Consider the following 13,483-nt stretch of genomic DNA (forward strand, 5'->3'; position numbering starts at 1 on the left):
GTTGAGCATAGCTCGTCCGAATTGCCGAATGACATTCCAGTAAAGAGAGAGTGATGTTAATTGCAATTTTCGGAATACACGTCCCCCACGGAATCAATGCCTTGAGCCATATTCTTATGGATAGAGATACCCTTTAATGTTGCACAAAGATATAATCAACAATTGTGGAATGAAACTTCAAATCTTCCTCCGGTGAAGATATGGCCACGGGTGCGACATTCTGTTCAACTATGGTTCACAAATGCCAGGTGGTAGAGAAAGATTTCTATCTAGATTAGTGGGCGATTCTTGATGTCAGATTCAACATAAGTCTGCACGAACGTTTGGTTGAAAACGACGCATTTCGGAGAGAACCATCTAGAAATTCAATGACCAACCAATTCCCTCAATATGTCACCCATTGAAAACCGCTTGGTGGAGGAAATAAAGGTTCACTGAAAAGGAGAATACCCACATTCAACATAGCATGGGTCACAAAGTGGTGCCTACATTTGAGAAAGTGGTTGTGTTCATTGTCTTCAACTAATTTGGATTCGCCATAATCAAGATGACGAACCTTTCTCAAGAAACACTTTATTTACAACGCGAAATTAGTATTATACTAAAGTTCCACTAGTCTTAGCTGTGTATCCGATGGCAAATTACGGTCTTTTTGACAATCAATGGAATCTGTTGAGCTACACAAGTATTAAATCCTTGAAGGTTAAGTAACGACACAATTAATGCAGAGTGTGTATATATTTTATTAAGAACAACCCAACCAACATAACAAGTTAAATAAAGAATAAAGAAACTTTGCTAATTACTATCCAACATTTATTCTTAATTATGAACATGATTAGGATAAATACATTTATACGTTTTCATTTTTAATTTCATTATGCGATTAATATTTGATCATTTTCCCGTTGGCGTTTACAACCTGTTTCATTCTCTGCGGCATTGATGAAAACAGATTGCTTATGTAATCGGGCCGCTCGCCAACCTCTTCCCATGCGGCCTGGATGATGGTGAATAGTTCGTCCTTATCATTGGGAATTATATTGTTCTGGGATACAATCCTTTTCATAATCGCCCAGACGTTTTCGATTGGAGATAATTCGGGTGAATTTCTTGGCCAGTTCATTAGATCTATTTCCGGATGATTCTCCTTCAAATACGCCATGGTTGCACGTGACTTGTGTATACTCGAATTATCTTTTTGAAATATAAACTTACCGTCCGGAAAATGATTGTCTACGACATGAGGGAAAAACGTATGTTCCAATACATCAATATATTTATGGAAATTAAGGTGCCCTTCTATTCGCGCTAAGGTGCCAATTCCATGTTTTGAAATATAACCCCACACTGGCACAGAAAATCGTCCGCTCTTCTGGATTGAATAAATGTTAGCCGCATCATATCGAGTCCCTTTCTCTCTCCACAGTCTTACGTGATGGTCCGTAGATGAACAAAATGTTGATTCGTCGCTGATGACAACTTCATTCCATTCATTCCTCCAGTGAAGGTGAGCGCGCGCAAATGTTAGGCGTTCTTGTTCGTGCTCTGGTTTGAGATATGGCTTCTCCGCGGCGATACGACTGTGTAGCCCAACGTCACGTAATCGGTTTCTAGTCGTTGTTTCCGACGCTTCCAATTCCATGATGGATTTTACAGATCGAACAGTGATGGTAGGATTATTCACAACAAGAGCAGCAATAACGTCGTCTTCTTCTGCAGTGGAAACGCGTGGAGTTCCAGGTCTTGGTTTGTCTGTCAATCGCCCATTTTCACCATAAGCGGCTAGCCATGACCTCACGGTTGGCTTTGAACAGCCCAGTTGCTGCGCAATAAAAGGAACACCCCGACCAGCCTCATGTAACGCAACGAGCCTATTACGTTCTTCCTGTGATAATCTTGGCATACAGACTGATGAGAGAGTGAGACAAACTGATAGTCTTTATATAACAAAATTGGGTACTTTGGAAATAATAGGGAAATGTTTAGGAGTTCGGAAAAGTCGAATCATAAGGTCAACTCCAGGAAGCATGTCCTTATTCGTACGAAATAAATCGGCCGGTAAATGTCCAATCATTTCAATTTGATTTGATAATTTTGTTCAAGCGGCTCTTTTCAATATTCCGTTTTCATTTGTTTTGTTTTGTTGAGTAAAATTTCGTCAGGGGAAGTTGGCGAGTCTTTGTAAAAACATTGTAAACCGAGTTGAGATTTTTTAGCATCTTCGGAACAGCTTAAAACTGTTTCAATAAGCGGTCCGTACTGAGCGCAGTTGCTCGATGCTTGAGTTGGTGTATTTTGAGCCAAAACATCGATTTGACTGAATAGGGAGAATAAAAACAGATTGACTGGTCCAACGTTAACCTTGATAGGTTCGAGTGCCGTTCCGTCTTCGTGAAGAATTCTAGGTTTAACTTTAAGCTTTGTCTCGGCAAGATCCATATACTCTTCTTCGTTCGATTTAACGTAAAAGGTTATCGGTCCAGAGTCTGTAATCGCGCTAATCGGTTGATAGGTTACTTCGGTAGATGATATGACATTGCTGTTTTCAGTTGGAATTTCAAAAATGTCTAGCTCGTCACGCATCCCCTCTCTCACCTCCACGGTTTTTGATTATGGTAGAAAATCTCTCTTACTGCGAGTTTTTTTAACGCGTTTACTTTTCTTTCTAGCTCTGCCTTGTGTATTTCTTTTCCTTTTTCGACGAGCACCCGAACCGAACTGCGAAGCACTTACGTGATCACCAGCTTTATGTAAAAGATTACTTCCAGCTAGTTTTAGATTCTTTTTAAAAGCCTTTTTCGGGTCTTCTCCAGACTGGATATCGGTATACATTCTGGTACCGATACCTAAAGCCTCGCGTCCGACAACCTTAGCCACGGGTTTTACAATTGGTGTAATGAATTTAATTAGCTTGCGAAACAAGTTTCCAAGACCCCTCCCGCGTTGAGAAAACCAGCGGGAAAAGCCAGGCTATACCCTTTGTCGCACTAAATAGTAACGGTTTGGTCTTCATTAACGAAATATCGAAATTTTTCTCTATAAGCATCGGGAATCGTTTTTTTCATAGCTCTTAAAATATCTTCGATATCGTGATAAACACCCGCGGGTATGCGTCAATTGATTAATCTTTGGCTTGATGACTTGATCATTTGGCAAATCGTCGTCACTGGAATCCATCATAGGCTGATCTTCAAGTAATTCATCCTTAAACGTATCACCCTCTTTAGCGGGTTGATCATTAGAGGGATGATCATCAGGTAGATATTCCTCACCTTTTGCATCGTTAAGAGCTTCATCTTTTTCCCTAAGACCTCTGTTTCTAATTGGTATTACGTTAATATCAATCGCTTTGAGCTCGTCATCGACAGTTTTGGGTGCATTAATCGGATGGTCATCTTTATCGTCTACGCTTCCCGTCCTTTGTAGATTAACGGCTTTGAAATCCTTTTTTGTGGACCTTATTTCGATATAATTATCCTTGTAGGAATTGGATAAGGTTTTGGCGTGACGCGATAAGGGGAAACGGGAAACGTACCGACCCGAGACGAAATTTTTCTCTCGAAACTCTAGCACGAGAGAGAGAGGTCCTTCCTGGATTCTTACTTTCACATCCGGGTGTATATTCATCAAAAGAAACCTTTCTTCCGATTTTCGACCAACGACATTCGGATGGCGATCGACCTTCATTTGCAATAAATCTCTATATTTTTGTTTTATTTGATCGCGCAGGATATCAATTAAAGTTTTATGTAAAGAATATTTAACCGTATGACCTTTTTTCGTTCTTTTGCACTCATAATCACCTGGTGGTATTTCTAACTTGTAAGTAAACCAATTAGCATCATCATCGATAGAGGGTGCCATGGTTAAAAATGTATCATAACCCTGAGTAACATTATCCCAAACTGGTGGTAAAACCACTTCAGCCAAACCAACCTTCCAGTTTGATAAGAGTTTAATAGGTTGCGGCAACTTTACCTTAAAAGATGATTGGTTGTTCTCGGGGAAATCGTCCATAGACGCATTACTGGGCAAAGTGACGTTAAAAGAGTCTTCCATAATTAAGAGATTTGAAGAATACTGAGTCAGAATGGTGAAAGAGTGAAGGTTTTATAGTCGGGAAAAATATCTACCCCGGGGAGGTGGGCTCGCTAACACGACACTTGTTTACTTTGGGGGCGTAGTTGTTTACTTTTCTCTTAAAGTACAGGGTTTAACTACTATTCGAAACCCGTTTATACTATCAAATTTCTGTGAGGGGAAACAAGTGGCATACGCTGCACTTCACACCTCAATTTTACAGAAGTGTTTCAAATATTTGTAATTGTTTTTCTTTAAAACGATGTAACGCACAATGATGTGAATAACTAACGAGGAAAATGTATAATATTTACTTAATATTAATCTTGAATTTCGTCTCAACATTAAAAGAGAAAGAGTAAGGGCTAAAATTTTGCTTTCCGTATCACTTTTTGACGCCGGCGCTATAACCCTTTTGAATCATGAGAATGCTCAGAGACGGCAGTGTATGAACCCCTAGTATGTCCCAATACAGAGGGTTGTCTACATCGAAAAGGTTTCCAGTCGTTGTAGTGACGCGCCCCATAAATACCATGGAGAAAATACATTTAGTCGGATTAGTCCACTGAACGATCGTATTAAAATGCCATAAGCTGCTGATAATTCGCTCTTACCGATTTAAGAGATTTTATTCTAACTACCCATCTGTAAAAAAAAATAAATTGGAAAATTTCATGAAATGTGTATTTTTAATATTAAACACATACTCAGAGTCTCGGCGTTTTCCCTGCCATAAGTCCCGTGAGATTCCGGGTGGGTATTTTACCCACCCGGAATTTGCCGGGTGGGTAGGCTTACCCACCATACCCACAGCATCCGCCGGCCCTGAAGTAGACATAAATTTTGGTCTCATTTCTCTTTCACTTACGCTGAAAGCCTCAGGCGTAGCCATAAATTTGGAAAATTCATCAAAATCCATTTTATTCCGTTCGTAAATTAACCTAAGCACCACAGAAAAAATTATACAACGTAACATAAAATTATTATATTAATATTTAAAAGTTGAATTAAGAAAAAGCCACCGAACCTTCATAAACTCACCTCCAGTGTTTTCACGTGGGAGTCTCTTGGGCGTACCTATAATTTTATTTAAATTATAAATCGGCAAATTACATTTAAGATTTCAGAATGCAAATTCTAGGTACTTGTATTTAAAATATCGATTATTTCCCAGAAATTCCATTTCGTTCAGCGCCGTTTTAAGCTCCACTTAAACCATAGCTTCTTCAATCCAAAAGAAAAAGACGGAATGTACATCAATCATTTAAAATGTCAAATGTCTCAAATTTTTGCGCGTAATTAATTCAATAGAATATAAAGAAAATTTGGTACTCTCCTTTGAGTACCATTTTGGCCTCGGGTATTTCCAGTTTCGAGCCGTACAGAGTTCTATGAACAAGCCAGTAATAACATTTTAACTACTCTTCTTGTTAACCACACTCTCCCGCTAGTGTTTTAGTTGCCAGGGTAACTTCAATGAAACTGATGAATAATTAATCAAAGTTTTATGAAACATGTCGTACAATCTAATCAATTCTTCAGTAATAAGACCAGAATTAGAGTTAGAAATGGAAATATTTACCAATGACTGGAATCAGTTTTATGTAGTAGTATTGACAGCGCGGTCACCAGCTAAAAATTTTAGGTTGGTGATTACGTTTTCGTATTTTACCCGAGAAAATCGTAAATTAGAATTACGCGGGTAAATTACCATGGCAATTTACCGATTTAGAACCCTAGTTTTTTCTGTTAAGCCCCTGTGAAAGTGTCACTGCTGAGTCCAGATGGTAGGATTTCACTTTACGATAACCCCTCAACAAACACTAGTTTCTGACGAATTAGACAATGGGAGTTAATAAAATATAATGAATCAATTCCTAGCGTGCCGCAAGTATTTTTAATAAACTTTTGAAAATTTTAAACTTCATGTACTTACCACTATTGAGACTAAAGGCATACTGCACTCAATATTACAATTAAAGTTTGAGGACTGATCAAATTGAAGGACTCGCGACGGTAGCATAACTATGAAATATTAAAGACCTACTGAAACAATTCATTTCTGAAAGAAAATAGAAAAAATATTTTGAAAGAGGGGTCAAATTCATGGTGGAAGAAACAAAGTGCAATCATAATATTTAAGAAAGGTGTAATTTATTGCTTTACGTAAGGAAATGTAAGCAACCATATTTTGGAAAAGGTGTCAACCTAACCTAAATTATTTTTGCTTACATATCATTACTTACATATCATAATTTGACACCTTTTCCAAAATATTTTTTCTTACATATCGTTTGGAAAAGATGTCAAACTATTGGTTTAAGTAAGCAAAAATAAGTTAGGTTAGGTTGAAACCTTTTCCAATATATTGTTTTCACATATCGTAACTTAAAGCAATAAATGAAACCTTTTCTAAATATTATTGCTTTCATTTTGATACTTCACTCAAGAGTTTGACCCCTTTTTCTAAATATTTTTTCTATTGCTTAAGTAGCTCTTTAATATTTCATAGTTATACTACCGTCGCGAGTCCTTCAATCAGTTGAAGTCCCCCTACTTATTATAGTATTGCCTTTAGTTTCAACATAAAATTTAAAATGTTCGAAAATACTTGCGACATGCTAGGAATTTTTTCAGTATATTTTATGACCTCCCGGTGATCTAATTAGTCAGAACCAATTGTTAGTTGATGGGGTACCGCAAAGTGAAATCCTACCGTACAGGATACTTGGTGAATTTCCGTGATTTCATTACAAATATTTAGAGGTGTGCAGTTAACCTTTTCAATCGAATAATTCGATCCGGTATTCGAAAAGCTCATTTTCACTATTCGATACGAATATTGAATACCGAAGAGACTATTAAAAACTACCAGAAAGTGCCCAGGAAAATTTTAAGAAATACTTGGCCACCAATGAGGAGAGGTATTTTGAAATTTAGGAGCTTCTAAATGTTTTTTCCTTGCATTGTATTAACTATTCGCAAATAATATGGTTACTACCCGATTAGTCGCGAGTAGTTAGGCCTAGTATTCGCGAGTATTACGGTTAACTATTCGCGAAAACTAGGCTTAACTATTCGCGATAAATCGGGAAATAAAAAAAATTAGCAAGGCCTAACTATTCGGTATTCGATTTGGAATAAACTGTTCGTTTCAGTATTTTATAAGGAAATTTTTTTGGCTATTCGGTAACCGGTTCGATACTCAACAAGTTGGGAAAACCAAAATATTACCTCTCCGTGTCGAGAAGATTATATAAACTTAAGTATCCAATGAAAACGTCGACCTTTTGCCCTCATCCTTTCCCGCGCTTTGCGCTTCCGCATTTCATCCTTACTCTCAACATTATCTTCCTCCATTTTACATACAAAAATCAAATACTCACAAAAAGAAGCCGCAAAAACCTGCTGGCTCATTACAACCACTTAATTTGATTTTAATATCCAACTTCCAAACACAAATATTTACTGGTAGATAAATTGACAACCTACAAGCAAAGAGAAATTCTCAAGAATGGCTCCCGCAAATTAAAAGGTCTATTTTGAACTAAGTGGGCGTATCTGATTAGATTTAAAATATATATTTTTGAAATTTTTGGTCTGACTGTTATCTATCCCTAGATGGTTTTAAGTCAAACAAACAAGGAGCATAAACACAATAGTGGAAGCTTCAGTCTTATTTAAAACATGTAAAACAATTATCTTCTCTGCAAATAGCTTACACATGTCTTTTTTACCAATGCCTAACCGTTTGGATTTTTCTAAAGCAATCTCAGCACCAAAAATATTTTTTGATACAAAATAAATGTTTTATATTCTTATTAAGAATAAAAGAAGAGGATAAAAAAGGTCTGTTCTCTCGTAATTTTTTAAGCTTTTATCATGATTACTCTATACAACAGTAACAAGTGGAAGCAGAATTTTTTTTCCGAAACAATCTCGCTTATGTTTATCCTCTCTAGACTTCGCTAAAAACGTATTAAGGTGGGTTGCCATCCGCGCTTGAACATATAAAGATTGAGCTCAAGCTTGAAAATTTCAAGTTTACGCTTAAGCTCCAGGTCGGTACCATTTCCAAACTCGCTTTTTAAGTAGCTTGCGATTGAAAACTAGCCCGCTTGCGCTTGAAAATCGCGTCAAGCTTGTATCTGTCGCGAGTAGATATTTCCTTGAGCTTAGACATTTCAAGCTTGACGTCATAGACGTTTCGGCCAATGAGAATCAAATTCCATTTGGCCAAGGCCCAAGTTTTTATAAGTTTGGACTCGAATTGAGAAATGAAGATGCCTACACAACGCGAATTGAAAGAATTAATTAAAAAGATAGCAGGGAAATAAAGAAACGGTGGTGGTGAAAGAAATATTTATTTATCTTGTGCAACGGATAACCCCGGGAAAGTATAAGTGGCCGGTCTTAAGAAGGGGAATCGTTACAAGCCGCGGGAAATTAGAAATAGGGAAAATAGGCCTACCTCATTCCGAGCGGAAGAAATATATAAGTCAGGAAACACATACCTTTTATGCTCTCAGTGAAAGATTTTATTGAAACGATTTATTCAAAACGATTTTAAAGTAAATTTCCAAAAGGATGACGCGACTGAATACGCGGAATTTGTCGAACGGACCCGAGCCTGGTCCCTGATAGCGGAGAGCGAGAGAAAAATGACCGCGACGGAAAGAAAGCGTAACACAACAACTGTTGCTTAGAGAAAAACCCGGTGTTTTATCACCTCGGTTTCGGCGCATACTAAAAAGGGGAGGGGTGAAAAAATATAAGCTCGACGGCTGGCAGAACATAAGCAAAAAAATTCAGCTCCGCCAGGCGTCGTCTGCAGCGGTGTCTGCTAGACACCGTTGCACTTGTTATAAATAAGCCAGCAATTTGGGATAGACGAAGAAAATAGATACTGTGGAATGCCACTGCAAATTTATTGCAACTGAAATGAAATTATAGAGTAGGTTCAATATATGTTTTATCTATACATTTTGCTATTCAAATTGCCTTGTTTGAGGACACGTGTAAATTATTTTTGTTTGGCTTTAACTTTGAAATTAGTTGATTATAGAACTGAATTAGCAACATATTCCGTTTAATAAGCGAACGTCGTTTCCGCTGGTTGATAATCGCCATTTTGATTTCAGAATTTTTTGAACTATGCAACGCGAGCTAAGCAGCTTTTTTTAGATTCTTTGGAAACAGGTAACGCTTGTGCTTATACTTATGCTACGGCGCAAGATGGCACTAGTTATAGGAGCGCTAAAGACACGCGGATTTTGAAACGCTCAAGCTCAATCTTTTAGCTGTTCAAGCGCGTATGGAAACCCACCTTTACTCCTACGTAAAATATTAATAGACAGGCAAGGATTCATACCATTAAAGAAGGAGCGTAATATTATGCATATTTTATACAGAGAAAAGAAATTATTATGTTTCTGAGAGGAGCTTCCCATTTTTGTTATTGTTTTGAAAAATATATCGCAAGGCACGGGCCTTGATAGATATAGGAGGCAATGAATGAAATATATCACAATGCACGGGCCTTGATAGATATATCGGGCAATGAAGGAAATATATCGCATGCACAGGCCTTGATAGAAATAGGAGGCAATGAAGGAAATATTTCGCATGCACGGGCCTTGGTGGATATAGGAGGCAATGATAATCTCTCTCTTTGCACGAGAGGTTTATCTTTAATATTTAAATAAATATAAATATTTTTAATTATTTTAATCTTCAATAATTAACATTAATAATAGTTCAATCGTTTAAAATAAAGTAATACCTATTATCTTCTCAAACTTTGCTAATATTGACGTTTAAATTGAAGCGTACCACTCTTACCCGATTCTTTTAAAATTTTGGTATATATATGGAAATCGTTTCCCTTATAATAGTAAGGAAAAAGCGCAATTGCGAAAACCTTTGGTGGCCGATCCGACGTTTGGGAGGCTAGACGTTTCTCGTACCAATATATAGCTGATCGCCGTGTATATCCTAAAACCAAACGATGATAATGGAGTAGAAGCCAATGATACAGATTGGTGTCTATGTGGAATAGACGGAAGACCAGTGGATGGTGGTGTTAGAAGCCAGTGTAAGTTCAGACTGGTGTCAATGTGGGATTGACAAAGAACAGAAGATGGTGGTGTTGGAAGCCAGAAAAATACGAGACTGGTGTTCATGTGGGATGGACGAAGACCAAACATGGTGGCGTGAGAACTAACGTATAGAGTAGCCAACGGAGAGTGATACAATTTTCCAAATTTCTGTGAACTGTCAATGTGGTCCGGAAATTGGGAACACGTTTGCTCCGATACGCAAACTGCGAACGCGGTCACGTGGGTGTAACAACAGACAGACAGACAGACAGACACGACTGTTACAGAACCTCTCCTGGACTACGTCAAACGGAGAGGTAAAAAGTGGCATTCGCACACCCCCTACAAATATGGCATCAACGAAAAGAACGCGTGGCAATAGCCGGAAACTCCATCTCTCGCATTCCAGAAGTGATGCGGTCAAATATTCCTTCTATCACTGAGTGATCATTCCGTGTAATATTTTACCTGAGGATATTGTCAATGCGGGTTCTACAACCATTTTTAAACTCAAACGCTTAACATTTTATCCCAGAAATTAGATGTTCTGTCTTCTACCAAAAGTATATTTAGGGCCAGCTATTCCATATTTTTCCCCCATGAATTTCTTAGGGAGGGCCAAACCAACTACAGAGTGGGCCTGGCCCACCTGTACCCACCTGATTATGCTACACTCTTAAAGGTGTTATGCTACACTCTTTAAGGTGTTATGTGACACTGAAAGGTGTTAAATAAATAGTTCTAGGTTTATTAATAGAGTCATGGGACGTTACCATAACTTGTTGGCTGTAGTGAAAGGTTTGATCAAGCAATACACTCATTCTTTTATTTATATTCTCGTTTTTTGCGGCAAGAGATATTTCAGCTGAAGTATTTAGAAAAATTGGCAATTATTCTGTCTATTGAGGTATAATGAGAGGAAAGTGTTTTCATAGCATCCGAGTTGTAAATTGAACTTTTTATAACACTTGAATAACTTGTTTTTTTGCTATAGCTCAGGCAAATGCTTATCAATATTTCAGTTTGGTAGATAAGTAAGAAGATAGTTCTAATTTTGAATCGGTGAGGTAAAATGTTCGTTTCTCAAACTTGTTTTTCTTCTACTAGAAGGGGTTTAGAAAATCGATCCAATTTGTAATGTATTCGTTTCCTCTACTAGGTAATGTTTTGGAAATCGCTTGAGGACTCCGTGTTTTAAAATGATGATTAGCAAAGGTTTAAATCACAAGTATAATAACACGAGTTCAGATATGATTCCTTTGCTGATTAGTGGATAAATTAATTTACATCATGAATACTGATTGTTCTGGTTTTCATCTTTCAGCCCTGCACAAGTGAGAATACTAGAGAAGAAAAAGACGAACCTAGAAAACATTCATGAGATGCGAACCAGCTTGAAAGGTGGCAATGTTAAATCGCGTGTTTTATAGCACTTAAAAGCTGATTGCTATCTTTCCGACACTTGATATTTTAACGCATACGTGTAACTACGCATTTCGAGATTAAGTCGCGAATAGGAATATTTTACAGTCGAGTGTAACAGTTCAGAGCTTAAACATAGAAGAAAAAACTGATAAATTTTTATTTCGTCAATACATTATAGAACTAGAATTTCGATTATTAATTTTAATCAATGCCAATTTTCTGTGAGAGATCTTGGTACTTCTTTTCGATTACCAAATTGAACCACCAGGATTTAAGTAAGGGTAAATATTTTTCATTTAAAATTTTGATTTCTCAAGGTTGATAAATAGAACAGATTTTTGATGAAAATAACTCACATTTACCTAACGGAAGGGCAGGGTGTTACTGAAATGTTACCGATTATCTGAAAGAACTTTAGGCAAATGCTAAGGGAAAATTAACAAGTTTTCCGCGCTCAAATAGAATGTCCCTTTTAGTAGGTTGTCTATTATTTCAAATAATGAAAACTTTTAAATATAAGAAAATTTATTTGCAAGAAAATCAATAAAATAAAATATAGAGTATAGAGAAAAAGAGAATGCGCGCAAATGAGCAAAAAGGGCTGAAGAAAGGGTTGCTACCTTAGGATTGTTTTACTGAGTGAGTTATTGTGTCGGTAATCCTCTAAACAGGGACGGAAATAAGATAAATTTTAGAAACCTATGGGGGTCACTGCCTATAAATATTTTAGGTGTGCAACAATGCTACGGTGTGCCTCAACCATCTTGTTCAGTGTCCCAAAGCTTTTAAAAATTGTCTACGAAGCCTATAAATTAGTGTTTTTTTTTTTTTAAATTTTCTATTTCCAAATTTAATGTGTCCGTCATACTTGCGTCTTTAGAAACATATATAATTATATATTATTGTCTACATCATGGATCCCAGAACTCTAATGAAAGTCTTGGTGTTAATGGTAAGTACTCTACTGAATTATTGAACTTATCGAGATTGACCATAGTAAAACTGCGCTATATTTTATTAAGAACGTAATTACGTTCATTTTTTTTCATATAGATCATAAATAGCCTATTTTGTATCTGTGAGCCAGATTCAATAGAGAATTAAAGATTCCAGAATATAGTAATAGAAGAAAATATGAAAAAGGAAGTGTGAATGAAGTAGACAAAATTAATAAAAAACAGATATTAAAATTTGAAATTTTCTAAATTACTAAATGTAACTCAAGAAGCCAAATATTTCTGTATATAAGTGTTTATAGACAGATTAGAGGTTGTGATTTGAGGCCTAAGTTCTAAGACTAATCGTAGGACCGAGATTTAAAACATTTTTTGCATTCAGACACATTCTCCAGTATTCTTTCGTACCTTGTCACTTGTTGTCACCTGCATACAATAAAAAATGAATTCAAACATTTTATTACACGCTGTGCAATTTAGTATAGAGACGTCATCCGTTGGCAGTATTGAGGGTTGTCCACAAAGGAAGGTGTTGGTCTGATCTCGACCACACTGTATATATGGCATAAATTTAAATTTGACAACCGAGGCTTTTAATTCGAAATCTTAATATTTGTAAATATCACATAATATACCTGAAAATAACGTAGCCCATAATTAGGCCACATTGTTTACGTACTCTCGCTATACCTACTTTAATAAATTTACTTCTCGTGAAAAATCCCCCACTACACCAGTGAGAGGGGAATAATTTTTCTTTAGCAACGTGGCAACGTGAACCACACGTCGCCGATTCCCGACTTACTTCCTCATTTCCGTTTCTTTCTATTTGCCTTTGTTTATACTTCTAATACTGCTACTAACGTAGAACTATTAGTTCCATCAGGAATAGATATCTTCTTCTTGGAATCTTTAAGAGAC

Source organism: Phalangium opilio, unplaced genomic scaffold, assembly GCF_054372755.1.
Source record: "Phalangium opilio isolate 3A_F unplaced genomic scaffold, DU_Popi_V2 ptg000390l_1, whole genome shotgun sequence".
Lineage (NCBI taxonomy): Eukaryota > Metazoa > Arthropoda > Arachnida > Opiliones > Phalangiidae > Phalangium > Phalangium opilio.